General features: G+C 41.5%; 1 long non-coding RNA gene across 1 annotated transcript; it reads right to left on the bottom strand.

Moving 5' to 3' along the window:
- Positions 1-2,648: 2,648 nt before the first annotated feature.
- On the bottom strand, positions 2,649-3,129 carry LOC139062717 (uncharacterized). Its single transcript, XR_011516286.1, has 3 exons — positions 3,039-3,129; positions 2,800-2,965; positions 2,649-2,718 (listed from the first exon to the last, which is right to left on the bottom strand). It is a non-coding gene; the product is annotated as an uncharacterized lncRNA (long non-coding RNA).
- Positions 3,130-25,167: the final 22,038 nt, after the last annotated feature.

Genomic DNA, 25,167 nt, shown 5'->3' with positions numbered 1-25,167 from the left:
TGACTCGAGTCCAAGTCATGTGACTCGAGTACACACCTCTGCTTATTGGGTCGTAACCCTAATAAAATATCTACAGGAAGGAGTTAGTTTGTAAAAATAAGCAAATGTTGATGTGTTCTATTCATTTATTTAACTCTATTGTATGGTGTTATTCCCTTTCAGCATCAATTACAATTAGATAAACGTGGCAATAAACATTATCACTTTTATTATGTTTTTGCATTTTTCCTGCTTCAACATCCTCATAAAAAACAAATATTACCCCTGCTCCATTTTGGATGTGTTACCTCTTGGAAGGATTATCCCTCTGTGCGTACAGTAGGGTAAGGTAAACACACTTAGGAAAAGGACATGTTGAGCTGTAGCTTAGGCAGCAAAACCCATCCAAACACCATTGGCTTTTCTACCACTTCCCATACGTTAAGCCCCTTTTCTTTACTAGAATGTTTTTTAATCCCAAGGCATGTTGTGCAAAGCGGTATGAAAAATCATGTTTAGAAGATTAGCTGTAGAATCCTCCACCCCCCCCACCCACCCCCTCACTCGAGGGGGCCTTTGATGCAGACTGCAGGGCAGCGCTGACTCGAACGTTTCCGTGCACGCACGCAGAGTTCGTCTGCAGGGACCCACAGCTGGTGCATTACTCAGCACTTTGGACTGAGGCCGTTTTCCCAGAGCTGAGTGAGTATCCAGTTCACAGAAACTATCTACTTTTTATATCAAGAATCTTTCCTCCAACTCCTCCAAGTTTTTGTTTCTCTCTCAGCACAAAATCTCCCCGCGTCAGTGAAGCCTTCAGCATTTTCACCAACTCAGGACCTTATTACTCCTTGTCAGGTCAAACGTTTTAATGGGTTGTGAACTGTGTTCCAATCTGCTTAAAGTATTTGATAAGATCCTTTGAACGCTTTACCAGGCCTAATTGAAGAATTCATAATGATCTAAGAATCTGGGCCTTGAGGCAATGCTTCCCATCTGGCCCACCGTTCAGTCTGGAGTCCCTCATGGATGGCTAAGCAGCAAGACTCAAGCAAACAGGAGCATAATTAACTTAGCTATCTTGAGAGGAACCTTTAATTGATCAGAGACTGTAGTTTTGCAGACACATAGGCTATGAATAGCAACATGGCCCACGAAAAGGTGTTGAGACCAACTCAGTTGAGAACAAAAGGGCTCCTTGGCAGCAAAACTTTCATTTTAGGAAGTTTTGATTCATGCCATTTTGAAATTAAATGACTTTTTCTTATTCGTTCTTTCAAGGCAAATTAAATCCTCATTGCTGAGAGTGTGGAATGCAATAAGCCACCTTTTCAAGCATTTCTGTGCAAATATCAAGTTATGAAAAGTCTTATAACCCGCCATTTTAACCCCTAACTCCAACTTCGACAAGAAAGGTAAAACAAAAAATCGTTTTTATATTTGAAAAATTTCTTTACATTGGTAAATATGTGCTAATATTAATACATTCAAAGATATTCTATAATTAAGTATGTTGCAATATTCCCCAGAATTAGATAAATGGCAAAAGGCATTTTGATACCAGCCCAGTCACTGTCCTAATCTGACAGTATTCTGTTAGCTTTAGTTTAGCATAAACAATGTAAGTAAACTGTAACAGTTAGCAGTTTGTGTGAAAATGACATTAATATTATTCAATAATGATCCTAATTTTCCTGGGTGACCTAGATGATCACATTGACTGCAAATGAAAATGTTATGTTCGTTATTATCCAAAGTCTAAAATGTTTTACTTTGATAATTTACCAATTTATACCAATCCTCCAATATCTTTGGCTCTAGAAATGAGTTCACTGCACTGATACAAAGATGGCTGCCATTCATCTCCATGGAAGTTGCTCAGCCATCCACTCAGGGACATAAATAATAAAAAATAAATTAGCAGTTGACGCAAGATGCTACAACTCTCCGATTACTGAATAAACCACTCCTGAGTGTCTTGTCACTCCCGGAAATGTTTAAAATGCAACTGAGAGCGAGGCTGTAAGGGTGGGGGCAGATTATTGACACTTATTAATGCCAGACTGAGGCCTTGACCTGGAGAAAGCAGCGGGCAAGCCACTGGCACTAGCGCTGATGGCTCATCTCCTACATGTCAAACCGACACTCCTCTTAGTATTCATAATTTCATGCTTTAATTACATCTAAACATATGAGTAAACTATCACCCCCTCTCAGAGCTTTCATGACAGTAAACTAGTTCTATTAAACCTACAATGTTTTTGAACCAGGCTGTAAACATATTTATGCTTTCAAGTTAACATTTTTAACATAGGAGTCAATGGGAACTTGCTCTTTTCTGGTTCCCGCCCCTAGTGGATAAGGAGGGAACTGCAATTTTTGCCACCTAACGTGTTGGCCTCAGTGGTAGGTGGAATTTGCCCCTTGGTGAAATATGTTGAGGGGGCAGTTGTCCAAACTACCAAGTTTTTACTTGGTTTAGAAGCCTCAGTTTCAGAATTTGGATTTTTTCCGCTCTTAATAGTTTGGATTTATCACGGAAAATATGAATTTTAGTTCTTTGGACATTTTCCACCTAAACTGGATGTCATGTTGTGGGTAATGTACTTCACCCATGACATGAAGAATCACACAAGAGATAAGTAAAAAATACAAATGTTTTATTTTAAGGTGAACAGAAAAAAAGAACTAGAACTAAGGGTGCTGCTTCAGTGAACAGGAGCAGGATGGTACCAGAATCTATGAGGATAAAAACAGAAGGTAAGCGAGGCCAGAACCAGAGAACCAGGAGAATATGAGTCCGTAACTAAAAGTTCTTACGGTCCAAAACCAGGATTAGAGCGGAGACGAACTGGAAGAGGTTGGAACTGGTGAGATGGTTCTGAGCGTGGGCAGGCGGGCAGGTGTGGAGAAAGGAGGCCAGAGGATCCTTGAGTGACGAGACGTGTGACAACTCCAGGCAAGGTAGGTGGTGCAGAACAGGATACTAGAACAGGAGACACAAAACTTCATTAGATCAGGATCCCAGGAACAAAGGTGGATTCAAGGCTAGATGCTACCCATGTGAGAGTATCAACCGGCACTGGGGTTCTTCTTCTTCTTCTTGTCGTTTAATGGCGGGTGGCAACCAACTTTCAGGTGCATTTCCGCCACCTACTGAATGGGAGTGTGAGTCGAAGTGGGGAGTATCCTACTTAAAAAAAAAAAAAAACTAAATCCTATCAAGCCGGCACTGGGGTTGAGTCACGCCACTCCTTAAATCAACTGCACCTCCAATTAGTGGAATTCCCAACAGCTGAGGTGACTGCCGCGCCCTCCTGCAAACACAGAGCTAACACACCTCACCAGTAGATGGAGGCAAACCGTGACACTGGATAGGGACTCTTGATGCCTAGCATGCTTCTTTATCCACTTTAGTCTAAATGGAACGATAATTCACCAAAATGGACATCATGATCAATCTTAAAAATTATTTACAAAACCTTTGAAGCTTAATACAGTCTTTATATTCCATAATTTCATCCTTTTCTGCCTTGAAATGGAGCTTCGTGATTATTTTGGTTCACCTTCAGATACATTCATGTACATTTTGTCTGACTACCTATGGTTCCAGAACCAAATTACACTGTATTACATTAACTAATTATCCATTATAATGAGTTGTCAACATTTTTAAATATACAAATATGAAAATATTCTTTATCAAATTTAAAGGAAACTATAGCTCTGCACTCAGCTGCTTCCATGCAGCAGTGACTCAGCCTTAGAGACACTGAAGTGGCTGTGAATAGGAGGAACGGGTGCATTTTCATTTTATTCAGTTTTAATTAGCATTCACAGTGGAGTAGAAACATTTCACTGCGACTTACTAAGAAGAAAGATGTCAGTTCGCTAAGACTATATAAAAAGATCGAAAACACAAAGCCACTGGTCAGACCGATCCTACCAGCCATTCAGAAACCAGTTTAATGGAAGATAATGCACTTTTACACACACTAAACAAGCTGTTAGAGATGTGGTACAGGATAAATGCTGGAGCTTGAATTGTGCCCAGACACAAACATTAGTTTTACAAACACAAAATATTAATTTCAAAATGGTTGTAGTGGTGATATTTATCATGATTTAAAACAAATCACTAAGTCTGACAATCCTTAATGTTCTCTGGTACTCTAAATTGAGATCTGAAAATGCCAGAAAGTTATGTTTTAATTTGAAAGATTCTGTTTATCCTCTGTAGTTGCTGTAGCAATCTATTGTGCAGGCATCAGTTCGTTTAGTCTGATGAGATTTCCCTGTTTAGACTTAAGTTTCACCTTTGGTTCTGGAGCGCATCATGTAGAGGAGTGAAATACGTGTTACATGCATATTGCTCTATGTAAATCTCTTCAAACGTATTCTCATCTGGGTCGCTCTTGGTCTGGCTGCTACGAAGCTACAACGCTTTATTTATATCGAAATTTTGTCAACCCGTTATCAAATGTCTATTTTAGGAAATCATTGCATTTCTTACAGATACATCCCAAATATCTGTGGGAAAGTATTGCACACCTAAGAACAGAGAAAAAAAGAAGTGGTATTGTCTGGTGAATTTTTGCCCAAATGCATCGTCAACATGCAACTGCAGAAGATTTAGGCCCCTAGCATGATTTCCTGGGATGTAAAGTTTACAACCTAACTGTATAAAAAAGTAGAGTCCAGTGAGGAGTAAAACTACGTGGTGTTGGGTTAAGATGGATCTTATGTTCTGTTGCACGTTGACATATTCTGGCAATAATTTGGCCTTGACCAGCACCTTCCACTTAGACAATAGCATTTTTTCCCCTCTGTTCTTTGGTGTTAGCCAAGAAATCTAGACCAACAGTAGCAAAAAGATTTTTCTCTTCAGGTTGGTCTAGCCATGCTCTGTTGTAGCCCCCAGAGGTCCACCATTGGTCTTAACAGCGTTTGTTGGAAGGGCTTAGGGAAAAACTGCAAAAAGGGTGCCAGTTCAGATACGGCACTCATTTGAAACGGCTTTGGCATCCCCTTGAACTATTCAGACTTGAACCTACCTTTGAGACGTGAGCAGATAAGAGGTATAAAGGATGTACCTGCTTCTTCTTCAGTGGTGTAGGGTGTACTGCCCCCATTTCTCACGGGCTATTGGAATATAGATAGATAGATAGATAATCTTTATTGACAGACTCTTAGGTCCAGATAAAATACATATAAAACAACGGATCAATGAAACAAAATAGATAAATAGAAATAAAAAGATAACAGCATAAAATTGAATAAAAATCTAAATTTAATTAAAAACTTTACTATAAACTGTTCCACACAAGGTTAGCCACACAAACACTTCAACCAGTGTTTCCTTATACTGGACAAATAGCGACAACTGCTCACAGTAGGATCAGTGATTGCTGAAATTATACTGTTGGCAGAGCTATCCAGTCGGCCTATAAAAGTGAATATGAGTTTTCTTAAAAGTGCTTTAAAAGTACAAATGCCTGCTGTTACAAACATCTGACTGGCACTGCCCCCTCTGGGTATTTTAAGTATGATCCTTAAGGCATCGTTGTATGCAACTTGCAGCTTGTTCATGCTGCTTTGATTGTAGGATGACCACAGTTGGGCTGTGTAAAGCGGAGTACAATATGCTTTAAATAAAGCCACCTTAACTGGAGGTGAACAAAAACCAAACTTACGAGCTATAGTATTAGCTTGTGCATACAGCTTACAGCACTGTCTGTGGATGTCAGCATCATCACGCATTTGATCGGTTATAAAGTGGCCAAGGTATTTCACCTTCTCACACACATTAAGATCACTATTAGACAGTTTGAACACAGGAAAGTTTAGCTTTTTATTCTGCTTGGTTCTACATATCAAGAAAGCACTTTTAACAGCATTATACTGAATATCGTACTGCACACCATATTCAGAACAGATATTTAGGAGCTGCTGTAAACCAGCACTACTTGGACTAAAGACCACCAGATCATCAGCATACATCAGATGGTTGATCAAAGTTGTACCCATCAAACATCCAGTGTTACAGGCTCTCAGCTGCATTGACAGATCGTCAACATACAAATTAAATAAGATAGGAGACAGAATTCCACCCTGCCTAACACCATTACTAACGCCAAATGGTGCAGAGATGAAACAATTTGAATCTTCTCGGTGGTCTAGAGGTAGAGTGTCAACCCTGGAACTGGGAGATCAAGGTTCAAATCAGGTCATACCAAAGGCTTTAAAAATGGGGCCCAGTACCTCCTTGCTTGACATTCGGCTTTAAGGGGTTGGATTTGGAGTTACGGCTACAGCTGCAACTCACCTCGGCGATGGGTCAAATACGGAGGTGAATTTCACCAGTGTGTGATGACTAATGGGACTTTAACTTTAAAGTAAAAGAATTAAAAAGAAAACTACTGACAACAGTGTCACCTGTAGGATGCTGCTCTCTTACTCACCTCTGTCTAACAGCAATTCTTGACGGCGTTTTCCTGAAGTACTTTTGGCTCACTTGAGTTTTTCTTAAGGTCTTTATTCAGATGCCATTTAGTCACTCGTCTGATGGCATTTGAATCGGTTCTCTTTGGTCAAATGTCTGTAAATGTTTTCCTGAAACCTGAGTATGTTCTTAAACTTGTATTTCTTACCATTAGTGCAGGTACAATATTTTGTACTTTTGATCCTGAAAGAATGTATCCCTAAATTTGAAGCAAGGAGCTTGAGGTTATACAGAATCAACTCCACACTGACCAAAGACAACTCCTATTTTATTCAGCAGCTACACGCCCTAAGCCTTAAAAATTCTCAAAGTTGTTTTGGGGGCTCACTTGAAGTCTTGAAGAAGAGCTGACGAGCAGGGATTTTGCGTCTACAGTCAGCAGATCTCAACTGAACTTCACATGAAAAAGAGGAACTTTTTAAAACAGAGCTTAGAGCGTCAATTCTGCTAAAGATACAAAACTGGAATAAAATCAAAGTTGTTCAGATAACAGGAGCAAGTTTTTGCTAAAGTTTGGTGCAATATGTAAATCTTCTCACATATGTTTGTCTTTGTAAGGACAAAAGGTAGTCACATAATGTGTACTTTTGCTTTGAAACCAAATGCCACACCTCATTTCAAAGGAAATAATTCACACTGTGCTTGTGGAATAATAGATTGCAAGCTGCTTTATCAATGTCATGTTTTTCACTCTGGTTTTAATGACTGGGGTAAGAAAATGGCTTTTGCTTTATAAGCCTAAAAGTCCTGAGGCACAGGAAAAATGTTTCTATTTGAAATGAACTCCAATTTATTTGTATAGAACATTCATTTGGTATGTATTAATCTAGGGAATTTAATAGCAAACCTGTCTCAATGTACAAATTCAGTTTAAGTGTTTACAAATGAATTGTGGTGAGCTCATTACTGTGTTTCAGTAAAATGTCATGAAAGCTTTCTGCAGGGGTCGTACATATGATGTGCCTATGTCACAGTGTATAATTTAATTAGGAGATAAAACACAAGATGCATGATGTTTGTTGCAAAAAGTCAACCTTTGGCGAAAGGAAAAACCTCTGGAAAAAGAAAAAAACACTTTGATGCTAATCATCGGGTTGCTACCAAGCAATAGTGTGGGGAAAGCCAGGGCTGTAGATTTCCCTATTGTGGCAGGATAAAGCAACTTAACTCAACAGTAACATAAGACAAGCAGCAGCAAACGTATTGATTTTATTTTTCTTCACAAGCAGATACACTGACAAAAACATTCTTGACTAACACACTGAAACAAAAATCTTTATTTATTTACTACTCAGTTACTAACTAGCATTAGCATTGCAGCATGGTCTGCTACTGAAGGTCATTAAAATATAGTTTAACCCCCCTACAGGAAGTCCGATACACCTTCCGGATAGTGAAAACAAAACCCATTCAAAAATGTGGGGGAGGCTTTAAGCCCCCTTCAGACAGGCCATGAAAAACGGAAATGTTCCGGACTCTGTCCGTAAGACCTTTGTGTTTGAATACAAACATCCGGATAACGTGTTCCGGAACTTAACCGGACGAAGCCCCTAGTAACAGGTCCGGACTTATTACGGACATGGTGGCTGCTTCAGACTGGTGAGGCAGAGTTCCGGACAAGGGGGAGGGGGAGGAGGAGGGGACCGGGGGACGCTGTGCGCAACTAGATAGCCCGCTACTGTAGCATGCGGCGAACCACGGCAGCTCGCCTCCTACGGTACCGCCTAGACGCGCGACGGAGCGCTTCACACCGCTTCAGTGATTCCTTTAACCATTGAGCTTCATCATCCACGTCTCTTATGCGTCTTCGTGTGCGCAGAATTATGCTTAAGCGCCTCGTGATTTTTATCTTAAGAGGCGCTATAGAAATGATATTTTCTTCTTCTTCTTCTTAACATGAGTCCGATCCCCCCTGCTGCCGTCAGACATCTGGAACTTTTCCCTGCTGTGTGGCCGTCTATTGGAGACACCTGGAGTGGACGCTGGCGCGTTTTTGCAGCCGCTGCTCACCGGTGATTTTAACGTGATTTTATCGTGTTTTACTTTTTATGGAGCACTACATTGTAGATGTCCTAAGCGGGTGTTATATTTTTTCTGCCTCCATTGGATCCTGTTTGGTTGTCAGTTTATTGTTTGGGTGTACAAGCGGACTAAACCTACCTCTCACTCCTCCCGGCTGTTGACCCGCTGCTATCGGCTAGCTGACCACCGCTGTTCATCATGTGGACCTGCAAGTTATTTATCTGGTTGACCCTCCTCTGGTCTGCCCTGTCCCTTCTCCTCCAACCTGGGGCAGCTCTGTTCCAGTACACGGCGGCTGATCTCCTCCTGCTACGCGGGCATCTCTCTGTGCCTCCGCCGGTAGCATTACAGCTCCACCCGGAGATCGTCCTTCCTCCCCGCCGGAGATACATCCATCGTGGGTCTCGCCGTAACTTCCAGCTGGATAACTCTCACTCAATCACCTCATACTGGTCCACAACTCGTCATCCTCGCCTCAACACTGGCCGGACTGCGGACCTTCGCTCGCTAGCCAGCCTGGCGAAGACAGCAACCTTCAACCACAACAATACCGTCAACTTCGGCCTCCTGAATGTCCGCTCTCTCACAAACAAGGGTCAGCTCATTCAGGACCTCATCACCGACCATAAACTGGACTTCATCGGGCTCACGGAGACCTGGCAGCAACTTAACGACTTTTCCCAACTTAACGCTTCCGCTCCCCCCGGCTTTGTTTACCTTTCCTATCCACGTGGCTCCGGTCGCGGGGGCGGTCTCGCGCTGCTCTATCGCGAGAAGTGGAAGGTGCTGCCTGTCTCCACTCCTGCCTTCAGCTCCATGGAATCTTCTGTTTTTCAAATACCCGGTCCCACTCCTACAGTTATAGCCTTGATCTACCGCCCACCCAAGCCCAATAGTGACTTTTTAAATGACTTCTCCTCATTACTCACCCAGCTCACTACCCTCTCCCCCAATGTCATTCTGCTTGGTGATATAAATATTCATATGGACAACTTGAACCTCCCCCTCACCAGAGACTTCTCCTCCTGCCTCAACAGCTTCGATTTTCAAACATATTCTAATTTTCCCACGCACATTAAAGGTCACTCTCTTGATTTAATCTGCTGCTCTGGTTTAACCCCATCTAACTGTTCTGCTAATGATGTAAATATATCTGATCACTTTTTTCTGTCATTCAACATCCCCCTCTGCTCTTTAAGAACTAAGCCTATCCGTCACATCTCATTCCGCAATATCAAAAACATTAACCCAGACACCCTGTCATCTATTATTAACACTATATCCATCCCTAGTTCTGCTTCTCCTGACCATCTTGTTTCTCATTATAACTCCACACTCCACAATATCTTGGATTCTCTTGCCCCAGTCAAAACTCTGTCCGTCTCCTTTACTAACTCTGCCCCCTGGTTTACCCCTGAACTCCGACAGATGAAAGCCAAAGGACGTCAACTCGAACGCCTCTATAAACGAACTGGTCTTGCAATACACAAAGAAATGCACAAAACTCATCTGCTTCAATACTTGGACTCAATTAAACATACAAAATCTGCTTTCTACTCTGGATTGGTTTCCTCCAATGAAGGCAACTCCAGGACTCTGTTCTCAATAATGCGCAATATTTTTCATCCCCCGGACTCTCTACCCCCCCACCTGTATTCTGCTGACTCATGTAACTCTTTATTAACCTTCTTTATTCAGAAAATTGCTTCCATACACCAGCAATTAATTCCAAGTTCTTCCCCTCCCCCTGAGATTTTTTCACCCGGCCAGTCATTTTGTTCCTTTCTTCTTCCCACCTCATCCGAAATATCTGATATTATCTGTAAATCCAAGCCCACCACCTGCTCTCTCGACCCCCTCCCTACAGTTTTGGTTAAAACATGTCTCACCTCCCTTCTCCCTCTCATAACCACCATAATCCACTCCTCCCTCTCTACCGGTATTGTTCCCTCACTTTTCAAAACTGCATCTATTACTCCAATATTAAAGAAACCCGGCACCGATCCCAATAATTTCAATAATCTTCGTCCCATCTCAAATCTTCCCTTTCTTTCAAAAATCCTTGAAAAAATAATCTCTGCTCAACTCCATGCTCATCTCACGCTCAATAGCCTCTATGAACCCTTCCAGTCTGGCTTTCGTCCTGGCCACAGTACAGAAACTGCACTCATAAAAATCACCAATGACCTCCTCACTGCTGCCGATACTGGACTGCTCTCCATTCTCATCCTCCTCGACTTGAGTTCAGCCTTTGATACCATCTCTCACACCATCCTCCTCCATAGATTGTCTTCCCTTGGCATTTCTCATACCCCGCTTGATTGGTTCCGTTCATATCTCTCTGGTCGTACTCAGTTTATTCAACTCAAATCCTTCACTTCCCGTCCCTTCCCTGTCACTACTGGCGTCCCCCAAGGCTCTGTTCTCGGTCCACTCCTTTTCATCACTTACCTTCTTCCCCTGGGAAATATTTTCCGTAAATTTGACATCCATTTTCATTGTTACGCGGATGACACCCAGCTCTATGTATCCTCCAAACCCTCCTCTTCACTTCCTCCTTCCTCCCTCACCAATTGTTTATCTGAAATCAAAGACTGGTTCACATCAAACTTTCTCAAACTCAACAGTGATAAAACAGAAATGTTACTTGTCGGCACTAAATCTTTTCTATCCAAAATCCACAGCTTTACACTTCCCGTCGACAACTCCTTAGTTTCCCCCTCCCCTCAGGTCAAGAGTCTGGGTGTCATCCTCGACTCCTCACTATCCTTCCAGTCCCACATAAACAATATTACCCGGTCTGCCTACTTCCATCTACGTAACATTAACCGCCTACGCCCCTCCCTCACTACTCACTCGGTCGCCATTCTTGTCCACAGCCTCATCACTTCCCGTATTGACTACTGCAACGCTCTTCTCTTTGGTCTTCCTCACAAATCCCTCCATAAACTCCAACTTCTCCAGAACTCGGCAGCCCGCATCATTTCCAGAACTCCCTCCTTCCACCACATCACACCTGTTCTTCAGCAGCTCCACTGGCTCCCTGTCACTTCCAGAATCCAATTCAAAATTCTGCTATATACATTCAAAGCCATCCATAACCTAGCTCCACCGTACCTCTCAGACCTCCTTCATCCTTCAACCTCCACCCGTTCCCTCAGGTCCTCCTCCTCCATCCACCTCTCAGTCCCACCTTTCCGTCTGGTCACTATGGGGAGCAGGGCCTTCAGCCGCTCTGCTCCCCAGCTCTGGAACTCACTTCCTCCTGACCTCCGTAACATTGATTCCCTCACTCTCTTTAAAACCAGACTCAAAACTCACCTGTTCCGTCTGGCATTCCAATAATTACTCTCTTTGCTCCAATCTGTCTGTTTGTTTTATGCTGTTTTATCTTTTATTGTTGTGTATTTTATCTCTGTAAAGTGTCCTTGAGTGTTCAGAAAGGCGCTGTTGAAATAAAATGTATTATTATTATTATTAAGTTCCGGTACAAAAGTGGTGTGTCTGAAAACGCAGTTCCGGTTACAAAACGGGTTGAATTGTCCACAAATGTTCCAGAATGTCTATCTGAAAAGGGCTTAAGAGGGGGCTGCACCTACAGTCAGTGCTTCAAGAACCACAATGGACAGATGGATGCAAGACCTGGGTTTCAGCTGTTGCATTCCTTGTGTCAAGCCACTCTTGAACAAGAAACACCATCAACAGCATCTCACGCCTGGGCTAAAGACAAAAAGGACTAGACTGATGCTGAGTTGCCCAAAGTTATGTTCTCTGATGAAAATAAATTTTGCATTTGTTGTTCCATTGTTGTTGGTCCAAGGTCAATGCAGCCATCTACCAGAATGTTTTAGAGCAGTTCATGCTTCAAGATCATTTTATCGTCACTGCAAAGGTATACAACGAAATTGACTTTGCGCTCACTAAAGACAGCTCACATAAGGTCAAACGTTTTCAAAGGTCTCTCTCTTCTCTTGTCTCTCAGTTAATACAAGGTGTCATCTAAATTCCCTGCATTAAAAAGTTCCAATCTTCTGATTAAATAAATCAGTGGTCCACAAGATGGATTTCATACTGGATATGACATTTTAATGTCTTGTGGCCCTTAATTAAATGTAAATTAATAATCTTACATTGTGACTGACTGGTGCTTCACCTTTTTTCTTCTTGGGTCATTGATGTTTTCTTTGGTTTTGTTGGTGTTCAGGGTCAGGTTGTTAGTTGTACTGCAATCCGCCAGCTGCTGCACTTCTTCCCTGTATGTTGATTCATATCCCTGGCTGATTAGGCCCACCACAATTGTATCATCAGCAATCTTAATGATAGCGTTGGTGTTGTGGGTGGGCTTACCGTCATGTGTGTACAGGTAGTACATGAAGGGACTCAGCATGCAGCCTTGTGGGGCTCCTGTGTTGAAGGACCGAGAGGAGGAATGGTGTTGGCCTAACCAAACAGACTGTGGTCGGTTTGTTAGAAAGTCGTGTATCCAGAGGCAGCTGCTGTGCTTGAGGTCAAGTTTGTAAGAGTGTAACGAGACACAAAACTCACAAGACAAGATGAGACACGATACTGAGTTCAAGATAACGAGACAAGATTTCTATATTAGTAAAAAAAAAACAATTTATTATATTTATTCTGCAAAACAGCAGTTTATTAGAACTTTTTTTCTCAGTTTAACTTGTGCATTTCTTTATCGGATTCCTCAATCCTATGTAGACCTAAGAACAAAGCTTTGCATGGCCTTTTAACTTTTCAAAAGATGAACAGCGGAAATGTCCAAAACATGATCATAAATAAAATTTTGCATTGCCTTCACAATTGTGATATTTCCTTTTTAATGCTTTATCTCCAATAGAGAGTGCAAACAAGCTTGTATTTTAATAACTAAAGTGCTAACATGTTTCAACAAAGGGATATTCCTTCTCCAATTTCAATTTTGTCAGTTGCCTTAATCCTCAGAGTTAGATAACCTTTTTCTAACCCATCTAACTCTGAGGAAGAGGACAAGGACAACATTTTATCAACGGGGTGGATTATCCCTTTAATGACAGAAGTTACTGGTAAGAATTTAAATCTCCAGCCTATTAAATTTCCATGTTTTTTTTTCTTCCAAGAAGTATGTCCACATTTTCTGGTAATAACTGAGACCTTTGGGCACAAACTATGTCCCCTGCACAAGAGAAGACACGCTCACTTGGAACGGAAGTGGCAGGGATGGAAAGGTATGCTTTGGCAAGTGAGGACAGTAAAGGAAACTGGGTGCAGTTTTCTTTCCACCACTTCAGAGGGCAGCGACTCAGTGGGATCGATGGCCCTCTTCTGTAATGTTCAAGTTCATTCTGTACTTGCCCTGCTCCATTGCTTTGGTCTGGCTTGATGCAGAATGAATCTCCAAGCAGATCCTCAAGCGCAGTCTTCTTGGATGCTGGTTCTGCTACTTCTGGCCAAGGGTGAAGAGCATGTTTTTCTCCACGAGCGGGACACTGGGATCCACCTGCTGCAGGTGGAGCTGATTTGAGCAAAGCGCTGTGATGGTTCTGAAGGTGCTTTTGCATTGTGCTAGTGTTAGCCGCAGTGTATGGTATTATTCTCTTGCAGTGCTTACATATTGTCCATGTCTTGTCCGTCACTCTGTCGCCATCTTTCGTTTCAACCGGAAAACAAATGACTTAAACGTCGTCGGGGCGTCTTCTATTTCAGCGTTCAGAGGCGTAGCCATGAGTACAGTCCATCACCAGCGCTTCTTCTTCTCCTCCTCCTTTTTTGGCGTTCGGCGGTTAGTGCATTAGCACCACCATGCGTAGGTCTCGTGAGACAGCCATTTCTTCAAATGAGAAATATTGAGCTGATTTATTATCGCGAGATCTCGTGCAACGAGATCTCATTACACCCCTACTACCCCTATTTCATGACAAACTTGAAGTTTGTCATGATATTCTAATTTTATGACCAGCACCTGAATTAAGAAATACTGGTGTGAGAGGTTCTCCGCTCAATAACATCAGAGAAGGAGAAACAGCCGGCTGCTACCACTTCAGCTTTAGGACAAACTACCAGAGTCCCAGAAAGAAAAACAAAATTTGAAGTCACAAACAACAAAAGACGTTTGGACTTAGAAAACAGAGACTGGTGTTCAGCGCTATCTTGTTTCTTCTGGCAATGTGGGTTTCCAGTTCCGGCAGAAGCGTCTCAGGGAAGATATCCAAGGGGAGGGGGGAGTGTTCCATGACCGTATTTGCGTCCAAAACCAAGCTTTGCTATAGCAGCTTTAAATGTTACGTTAATGTTTAAATGCAACAAATTTGCAATTTTTTTAACCAAACATTCACCACACTTGACTTAAACTTTATTGAACAAAATTCTTTTTCTGTTTGAGGGAATTGAGCACTGAAATGTAACTATAATGCCGCATATAATCCATTGTGAAATGTATAAATGCAAATGACATACATGATACCCACTAGTGGTACTCATTATTAATTGTCCGCTCTTTATGCAGGAAGACATCAAAGACTGTCATCGATCCCTGACACCACCACCACCAGCCGCCTGCACAGTGGTAACAAGGCATGATGGATCCATGTTCTCATTCGGTTTACGCCAAATTCTGACTCTACCATTTGAATGTCTCAACAGAAATCGAGACTCATCAGACCAGGCAACATGTTTCCAGTCTTCAACCGTCTAACTTGGTGAGCTTGTGCAAACTGTAGCCTCCTTTTCCTATTTGTAGTGGAGATGAGTGGTACCCGTGGGGTCTTCTGCTGTTGTAGCCCATCCGCCTGCCTCAAGGTTGTGGCTTCACAAATGCTTTGCTGCCTTCCTCGGTTGTAATGAGTGGTTATTTCGGTCAAAGTTGCTCTTCTATCAGCTTGAATCAGTCGGCCCATTCTCCTCTGACCTCCAGCACCAACAAGGCATTTTTGCCCACAGGACTGCCGCAGTAATCCCAGTAACTGAGCAGATAGTGAAATACTCAGACCGGCCCGTCTGGCACCAACTACCATGCCACGCTCAAATTTACTTAAATCACCTTTCTTTCCCATTGTGACATTCAGTTTGGAGTTCAGGAGATTGTCTTGACCAGGACCACACCCCTAAATGCATTGAAGCAACTGTCATGCAATTGGTTGATTAGATAATTGCGTTAAGGAGAACTGGTGTTCCTAATAATCGTTTAGGTGAGTGTATATGGCAAGTTTGTGATGTAAATAATCCACCTGAGTGCGGTAAGTCCAGAAATGGCTTAATTTGAATGGTAGTAGAAAAACTTGACAATAGAATAAGCTAACATCAGAAAATGTTATATTATTATGTAAAAAGAACTGTTGGGGAAACTGCTGGATTACCAACTTTGCTTTTGGGTTCAAATTTGACAAATTTAGCTGCAATTCATCACTTGACTAAGAAAATCCCAAGCAAGCGAAGGAAGTGCAGATTTAAATGATTTATTTTTTTTTTAAAGAAAGCTGTTAATGTTTTGCAAATCTCTGCAAGTGAGATAGTAACAGACGTCCTCGGTCCATCTGTGGGAACTAATTATGTCAGCATCAGGAGCTAATTAGAGAGTGAAAAATGTGGAAATGCCAGATGCTGAGCACCCAAATAAATCAGTCCTGAATATAAAAGCGGCTTCTGTAAGTTAGGCTAGTTTTAGCTTGCTTTTTTGTCTTTTCCTCTTTAGCATTTACGTGCTGGTTTGGATCTGATTCAAGAGTGAGCCGACTGAAAATGTGTGTAACCGAATGAGCGCACAGGTCTCAGAAATTGAGAGCTTTCCCCCCAATTTACACTTTTTTTTTCTAAGACTGACAAGTATGATTGCTTTTTGTTTCACCTGGCCACCGTTCTCCGAATTGAACCGGTGCTGAAAGTCCCCCCCCATTAATCATTACTGCAACCAAGTTGCTTGCAGTACTTTTTTATTTTCTTTCAGAGCAGCACAACCTACACAAACACTGTAACACAGGAAGCCCCACCTGAAAATAATATTTGAGCGTATTGCTTTCAGACACCTTAGGGACAAATAAATACAAACAAACAGAAGCTCCCCGCAGTGCCATTGGATTCTCAGCTTCATCTCAGAGAGATCAGACCAGTCGTAAAGCTAATCCTGAGGTGTGGAGATGAAATTCAAGGGGTGGGGGAAACAGAAGGAGCTGATGCGCAGTAACACACAGCAGTCATTAATTGGTGTTAAGGGGGTAAAAGTGTGGGCAATTTACCAGAGTTTGAATGTTGCTAATTTTATCGATTTTCTCAATAAGAGCAAACATTAAAGCTTCAACAGCAAATCGGCAAAACAAGTCGGAAAGTTTTGCTCCAACCCAAGCCGTCAGTTCCACAAACCAGAACCTTCTAGAAGTTCCAAAGACCAGATATAAAAGCTGAAGCGATCGCTCCTTACAGATTGTTGCTCCCCGACTTTGGAATGATCTTCCTTTATCCTTACGTGGTTTTGGGAGTCTGGACCCCTTTAAAAACAGCTGAAGACCCTTTTATTTAAAGCTGCTTTTACCTATATCTTTTGTTTTCTTACTTTTAACTCAAATTCGTAATCATCTTTCATTAGTTTTACGGTATTTGTGATCATTTCATAATTTCATGACTTTGTTTTCTGAATTTAAATTGTTTCTTGTTTAAGATCATTAAGATTTTATGATACGTTTTGCTTTGATCTATGAAGCACGTTGTGATTTGCAGTCTGTAATAAGTGCTATGCACTTGCCTAAAGCAACAGAGCAGTGGTGTGAGAGGGTCTCCGCTCAGTAACATCAGAGAAGGAGAAACAGCTAGCTGCTACCACTTCAACTTTATGACAAATCAACACATTCTCACCCCTTAAGCATCGGAAATTGACACGGTGTGACCAAGTGTTTGTTTCCGACGTGTTGGGAGCCCCTGCGTGTTGGGAGGCGACATGCTGTGCCAGAGTGTCATAATCTGACGCCTGCGGTAAAAAGGACATTTGACCAAATTGTGACCATTACCCTCTTGCTATTTACCCTTTTCATCACCCCCATCCTAACCATAGCCAGCTTGTGCATGCAACGCTTTGTTTCGTGTTTCATCGTTCCTCTCAAACACGCTTAATGGAAAATTTAGACTGACATACTTGGTTATGGTTAGGAAGGGGGTAAGGGGTTGGAGGTGAAATGTCAGTGAAATCTGCGGAATCCCGACACGTCAGAAAATAACGCTTGGTCACACTGCATCATTTTTCAACGTTTAGGGTGTCAGAATGTGTTGGACAAATGCTTAATGACCCGTATTTGTATAGTGCCTTTCAGAGCCAGAGGACTCCAAAGCGCTTTACTCTACAGTGTATCATTCATCCATTCACACGCTGGTGGGGATGAGCCACAATGTAGCAGACAGAGGCAAGGTGATAAGCACTGGCGCCGCTGCTCCCTCCACCCACCACCAGCAGGCATGCTGGGATCGAACCTACAACCCTCTGATTACTGGACAACCCGCTCTACCTCCTGAGCTACTGCTGCCTGAGGCCTAGTCCACAAGTAGCCGGGTATTTTTTTTATAAATGAATATCCACCCCTCCAAAAACTTGCATCCACACCACCTCGTTTAAAAAAAAAAACTGTCCACACGTACCCGGATAAATACATTGCTAAGGACATGCCAGACCTGTAGGCGGCAGTACTTCCCCCGCTCTTAACCTCGTCCTTCGTCTGTGGTCTTCTGCAAGGAGCAGTAATTCCGCTTGCAAAAACAAACAAGCAAAAAGCGCTTGGACAATTGATAAAGCGAGCGCAGCTCTGAGGGCATCCATGCTGTCGGCTAGTGTAAACACAGGTCGCACACGTGATGTCAGCATTTTTTTGTCGCGGAAAGTGACGTTGCGGACCTTAAAACTCCGATTTTGTCCGTCCACACGCAGACACCCAAAACGGAGAAAACGCAGATCTTCAGTTTGGCCGGAGTTTTTAAAAAGATCAGTTCTCGTGTAAAAAAACTTAGTTTTTGTGTGGATGACAGGCCAAAACATAGAAAAATATCTACGTTTTGGCAGATCCTCGGCTATGTGTGGACAGGGCCTTAGAGTTCCTAAAAGAAAAACACCATTTAAAGTCGTGGAAAATAACAGATGTTTAAACATAGAAAACAGCAGCTGGTGTTTAAAACTCTGTTTCCTCTGGCGGATGTGGCCCAGGGATGATAGCCAACAGGAGTGTTTACGTTTAAAAACTAGATTTAAGTCAATGGAGTAGGGCCCGACCGATATGCCTTTTTTGGGACCGATACTGATACAAAACTTTTTACAAAGGTCGATAGCCGATATAATAGCCGATAAATCTCCTTCACAAAAAAAAAAAGAAATACAAATTTTCTTAAGCTTAAACCCTCAGATGTTACATATTAAAAACGAAAAACTAGTGATAAAAGTCAACTTAATCACAGCTTTATATAACATACATACTACAAGTGCTGGTGCCTTGACCTACTTTTAGTTAAAAAATGACGACAACAAAAAAATTCCTTTTAATGTTGTCACACAACCAAAGAGCTCACAAGGGCTGGAAGAGTGTCCTTTGATTGTGAGTTTTTGCGTCGTACTTTATCGCTACAACTTATCATAACAAGGAAAAGACGGATAAGTGCTTTTTTCTGGTTAAAAAAGGAAGAAAGTGTAGCTCAACATCACAATTGAGACAATTTGTGAATATTGTGCCTGGTGAGCCTTAAAAGGTAACCGGTTGATTGTAAAGCTTTCAACCTCCCGCTGAAAGAGTACTCGTCTTCACTGTGAACATAAAAGATTGGCTGCTAATTTTTCTCTTCACATTTTTCTTTCCTGACACTTGAAAGGGCCTTAAAAGGAAGTGTGCATTTCTTTCTATTCTTTTTTTTTTTTTTTACTTTAAGTGCCTCATTATCTGCAGAAAGACAAAAACAAAACAATTGCAATGGATTTTGATTAAGTGTTGAGGCTACATTTGAGTGTGCTGAATAGTTATAGCCTGAATATTCTTAGAATTTGAGTGTAATTCACATTTTTCCTGTGATAATCAATTAGCACCAGCCCTCTGATTACCACAGTTAGCTCATCATTCAAATTCAAATTGAGCAAAATTATAAATATTCAAAACAGTGTTTAAACCAAACAAATCCCTTCCTGTCTGCAGGGCAGGTTTCTAAAGCTAACATTTAGTAACATGGCCATTCGTCTGAGAAATAGTGGCTAAAAAATGTTGCAGCATAATAGTAAAGTAACATTTCTCAAACAGCAACAAAAAAATCTATTCATTAGATTTTTCTAGCTGATTAGTTTCCTTCAGACATGTCTAAAGTGCAGTCTAAGGGCCATTTGTAGCTCCCTGAGTGAGTATGTTAAGCCCCCAATATCATTTCAGTTCAAAAATACTTTATTAATCCCAGAGGGAAATTGATTGCTGTAGTAGCTCAGAATAATAATAATAATCAAGTCATCAAAGAGTTGTTGTATATTACAATGGCTGTTGGCAGGAAGGATCTCCAGTAGCGGTCAGTGTTGCAGCGAAACCGAAGAAGCCTCTTGACTGAAGACACTCTTCCGTTGTCGGACAGTCTTGTGAAGAGAATGCTCGGGGTTGTCCATCATTTTCTTGATTCTCTGGAGAATCCTTCTTTGCATTATCTCCTCCAGTGGTTCCACAGTCGTCCCCAGAACAGAACCAGCCTTTTTTATTAGGCTGTTGAGCCTTTTCAGGTCCCTGCTTCTGATGCTGCTACCCCAACAGACGATGGCTGAAGAGATTACACTCTCAACAACAGACTTGTAGAAGATCTGCAGCATCTTGCTACAGACGTTGAAGGACCTAAGCGTCCTCAAGAAGTGCAGTCTGCTGTGTCCCTTCTTGGAAACGGCTTCACTGTTCTTTCTCCAGTCCAGTCTGTTGTCCAGGTGAACTCCAAGGTATTTGTATTCCTCAACCACCTCCACTTCTTCTCTCATGATGGAAACAGTGTTTGACTCCACCCTGTTTCTTCTGAAGTCTAAAATAATCTCCTTTGTTTTTGTTCACATTCACGTTTCTAGAATAATGGAAAACTTTCACTACAGCGAAAATTTAAGATTTTCAGAAATACAAAAAATAAAAAAAAATAAATTTAATATGAAATGATTTGGTATTTTTAAAACAATTTATTTATTTTTTATTCATGTGGCCCCTGAGGACTTTTAACTGTGATTTTTGTCCTTTTCGAGATTTACATGTTAGGAAAGGAGGCTTAACATTTCTATAGGAACCTGCCACTAGGGGTCCCATGTTTGGGTCTGAACTTCTATGTTCAACTCCTATGTCAAGGCAATATCTATAGATGATGGTCTGTGTATGAGCTAGCATTAGCATTGGAGTTTCATTAGTTTCTACAGGAGGTGAGGGAAAGTAGTAGTTTGTTGTGTCTACTGCTAGAGGGTAGTATAAGATAGGATAGAGAGTAGGTAAGAGAGAAGAAATGAGAGATGCTTGAGATTGCTACATGTAATGCAGATTTAAATGAAGCTCGGAAAAGGAATTCTTGCCCACTTGTGCTACTTCCGGATACAACAGCTGATAACAGTTTAAAATGTTTTAAGTGAGCTGCGGTTTAGGAGTTCTTTATAGTTTGTTTAACAATCTGGCAACAAAAAGTCATCACTGTAGTAATCTGTAGTTTGTATATTTATACACTGTAATTAGATCTAAATGTTATAATCAGAAGTGGTTGTTTTTATCATCAGGGAGTTTACTTAAACACTCTGTATTGACTGAGAGACAAGAAAAGAGAGAGTTGGGATCGTTTAAGAATCTTTAATTTCTATAATTATAAATTCTTACAATCTACCAGGACTAACTCCGTGATGGATGCATATGGATTTGGGTGTTATCGTGTTGGTGTGTGTGTGTGTGTGTGTGTTTCAGAATCTCTAGGCTGACGTAGCGAATCTGGTTGTTATGACTAGGCTACCACGAGGCTTCAGAAGCTGATGACATGAGCACCATTTTGCCGTAACTACGTACCGTATATGGAGCCTCCTGTGTAGATCAGGAATTGCCAGGTCCTCGGACCTTCAGGTGTACTGGAGCTGGTGGAACAGCGGTCGCAGCACTACAAAGCCCGTCTGAGGGTCGACTACGGTAGCAGCGGCAGGCGTCAGCGAGTTCAGCTCTTATTTTGAAGCGACGTCGTCTTGTTGTTCAAACGACGGAAATCTCGAGCTTGACAGTTCTCAGCTTAAAGTAGAAAGTGCATCTGGCCAGGCTGCACATCTCTTTTGCGGTGATGGATCGAGAGCTGGTTGAAAACTACGTTGAGAGTATGATGTAACTCCTTTGGAACTCAGATCGAACAGAACTGTGGTTAAAATGGAACTGAATTTAAAATGGCGTTGCCTTGTTTTATATCCCCTAGTTGTTTACAAATCTTAGTAAACCGGACTGGACAACTTCATTAAACAACCCAGATTCTGCCCTACGACAGACGAAAGTTCTGATTGGTTGAGAACAATGTGTCATGCGTTTCCATGTTAATGTAGATCAGTCTGTCTGGTGCAGTCCTGTTTATTCATTAAACACATAACTCATGACATCTTTATTTCACAGATCATTCACCTGATTATTATTGATCAACATATACTTTGATTAGCTTTATCACAAATAAAGTACTTTGATTAATTAATGGAAAGCGTTCTTCTTCTCTTCTTCTGTCTCTTCTCCTGGAATGTAAACATACTGAAACCAGCATCCGACCTTGGCGATTCCTACACGTTGTTACTGTGTGAAGGGGCAGCTGTTAAGGGCAAACAATAGGATCTTAATAACGCTACATCACCAAGAAAAAAAATGTAACAATGTCTAATATGTCATGGGACCACCTTTAGTGTTGATTGTGGCATGCATTAGTGGGTTGTATAGCATGAACATTCATGTTGCTGATGGTGGTGATTGGGCCTTTTCCATTTGTACCTACTCAGCACAGCTCTACTCACTTTCAGGACATTTCCATTAGTAATAACAGTAAAAATAGTGCACTACACCTATCTCCTGCATTAGCTTCTGAAGAAAAAATAGTGAAACTCTAGGATTTGAACCCATCTTGAGTCGCAACGGAGAATGCTGTTGTTGGTTTAGCGTCCAGGAAACAGCAGAGAGCGACAACTACAGGGTAGGCCATTTATATGGATACACCTTAATAAAATGGGAATGGTTGGTGATATTAACATCCTGTTTGTGGCACATTAGTATATGTGAGAGGGCAAACTTTTCAAGATGGGTGGTGATGATGGCCATTTTGAAGTCGGCCATCTTGGATCCATCTTTTCTTTTTCCAATAGGAAGGGGGTCATGTGACACATCAATCTTATTGGCAATTTCACAAGAAAACAATGGTTTGCTTGTTAACTGTTAGCATTAGCAACTCCGCCACATGGCAGAACTCCTTCAAGGATATTTGTGGAGATGAAGCATATGTTATCCAGTCAGAGGTGAGATGTATATATATCAGAAAATAAGACTCTACAACCTGCCGTCTGAAGCTTCTTTTTCTTGCTGACATGTACTTCCTGATTAAGAGGCATCTGGGCTTTTGTCTCCCCCAGTATGACTTACAAGGTATTCATTCCTACTAGAGACCACTGTAAATGTATTGGTAAATGGTAAATGGCCTGTATTTGATATAGCGCCTTCTAGAGTCCTGGAACCCCCCAAGGCGCTTTACAACACAATCAGTCATTCACCCATTCACACACACATTCACACACTGGTGGGGATGAGCTACGATGTAGTCACAGCTGCCCTGGGGCGCACTGACAGAGGCAAGGCTGCCGAGCACTGGCGCCACCAGTCCCTCCGACCACCAGCAGGCAAGGTGGGTTAAGTGTCTTGCCCAAGGACACAACGACAGCGACAGACTGAGCGGGGCTCGAACCTGCAACCTTCGGATTATGGGCCGAGCACTTAACTCCTGTGCCACCGTCGTATTGATTAAACACACCAGATTTTCTTGACTCTGAGCTATATTCTTCTTTTAACGAACGTTGCTGTTTCTCTTTTTTGTCTTGACACGTTTCTTGCCTGATCTTTCAGAGGAAAAGGATAATTTCAGAATAAACGAAGGCTTTTTCACTCAGTTTATACAGTTTCAATGTGTGCTTACAGCTCATTAGGCTCTGCACTTTCAGAGCTTCTCAGCCTTGTCACTGAAAAGACTTGTTTTTTCACTAATAACCGAGAGAGTTTTGTCTAACTGTGATTTTCTATTGTGAAACCAAGGCTTTTATAAAGTGTTTGTAAATTTAAAATATGCTCTTGCATACTTTGTAAAATTCATCAATTCATCGTAACTACCAATTACAATAAACAAGCCAGAATTTATCTGTGTGTTCAGTTTATTTTTTTTTAGAGGTGATTCAACACGGGTCAGTGTAATAGTTCCCCAGCTTAAAAATGAATGCACCAGTTTATTTAATTTACTGGCATTTGAGATAAAAAAACAAACAACAACTAACCAATGGTTTAAAAATCATAATGGATGAGCTCCCATTTTTATTCTTGCATATCCATAAACATGAACCTTTTGGTGAATAGAATATAAATAGAACATATTCGTTACATGCAAATTAACAATGAGCATGCACTCTAAAAATTTAGTTGAAGGATTTCACTATGTTCCTTCTGTTCTACAGTTCCCAACCAGGAAGAAACCTGGGTCACCTCATTATTGTTTCAAGGAACGTTACGTCATTATCAGGATTAGTGCTTTCCTCAGAAATCAATTATCTAAAATACTTTACATACCTCCATTCCTCTGGTGAAGGATTACATGTGGTAAGTGAATTTTTCATTTTAAGGGTTGCCGGTGCATTAGTATACACAATAATACTATCCTGTTTAGAATCGGTCACATGGAGGCCCGAGGCGTCACCTGTTCAATCCATACACCAAAGCACGGCGGTGGTCATGGTGGAGGAGGAGAGGAGCTAGAAAAACCAACCGCATCACTAAGTTGGGTGTACAGGAGCATTTTGGCTTCTCTGTAAAATTTTAAATGATTACATTAACATGATGGGACCTGTTAATATTGTTGGAGACAAATATGTGAAAGAGGAGGAATTAACAATAAACATCACTTTAATGAGTGAAAGCAGGAAGTGAGCAGGTTTATGGCAATCCATTTTAACATTTAACCCACTGTACAAAGACCTAGTTTGGCCGTCCTACAGAAGTGCTCAGGACCGACGGGACTCAATATAGACATGATCTACACATCCATGCGACGTTGACTGCAGGAAAGCAGAAAAACGAAGCACTACGTGTTCTAGTAAATAGAGAACAAAGCTATATGTGTTTTCTTTTTTTTTCATTCTGCTGATCCAAAAAGTGATTCGATACATGACTGAAAACCATGAGTTTCTTGATCCTTTGCACCACTAAAAGCAACACTAAATATGTTTCCCTGCTACTCCCTCCACTTGTTAAAAGTGGAATTACAACTGTCGTAAACAATCCTGCAGCAACCTGCTGTAGCTAGCACTAACAATAAGCTAATGCTAACACTAGCTAATGCTAACATAACTGACACTAAAACAAGCCACAAAGTAAAAAGATCCACAGCAACAAAGCCAGGTCACCATCAGTCCATGATTTCATAGCCTCCTTTAGCTCCCTCAGATAAGCGTAGGTTGTGTC

Source organism: Nothobranchius furzeri, chromosome 14 (assembly GCF_043380555.1).
Source record: "Nothobranchius furzeri strain GRZ-AD chromosome 14, NfurGRZ-RIMD1, whole genome shotgun sequence".
In the NCBI taxonomy this organism is placed as follows: domain Eukaryota; kingdom Metazoa; phylum Chordata; class Actinopteri; order Cyprinodontiformes; family Nothobranchiidae; genus Nothobranchius; species Nothobranchius furzeri.
This window is presented reverse-complemented; position numbering and strand designations above follow the sequence as displayed.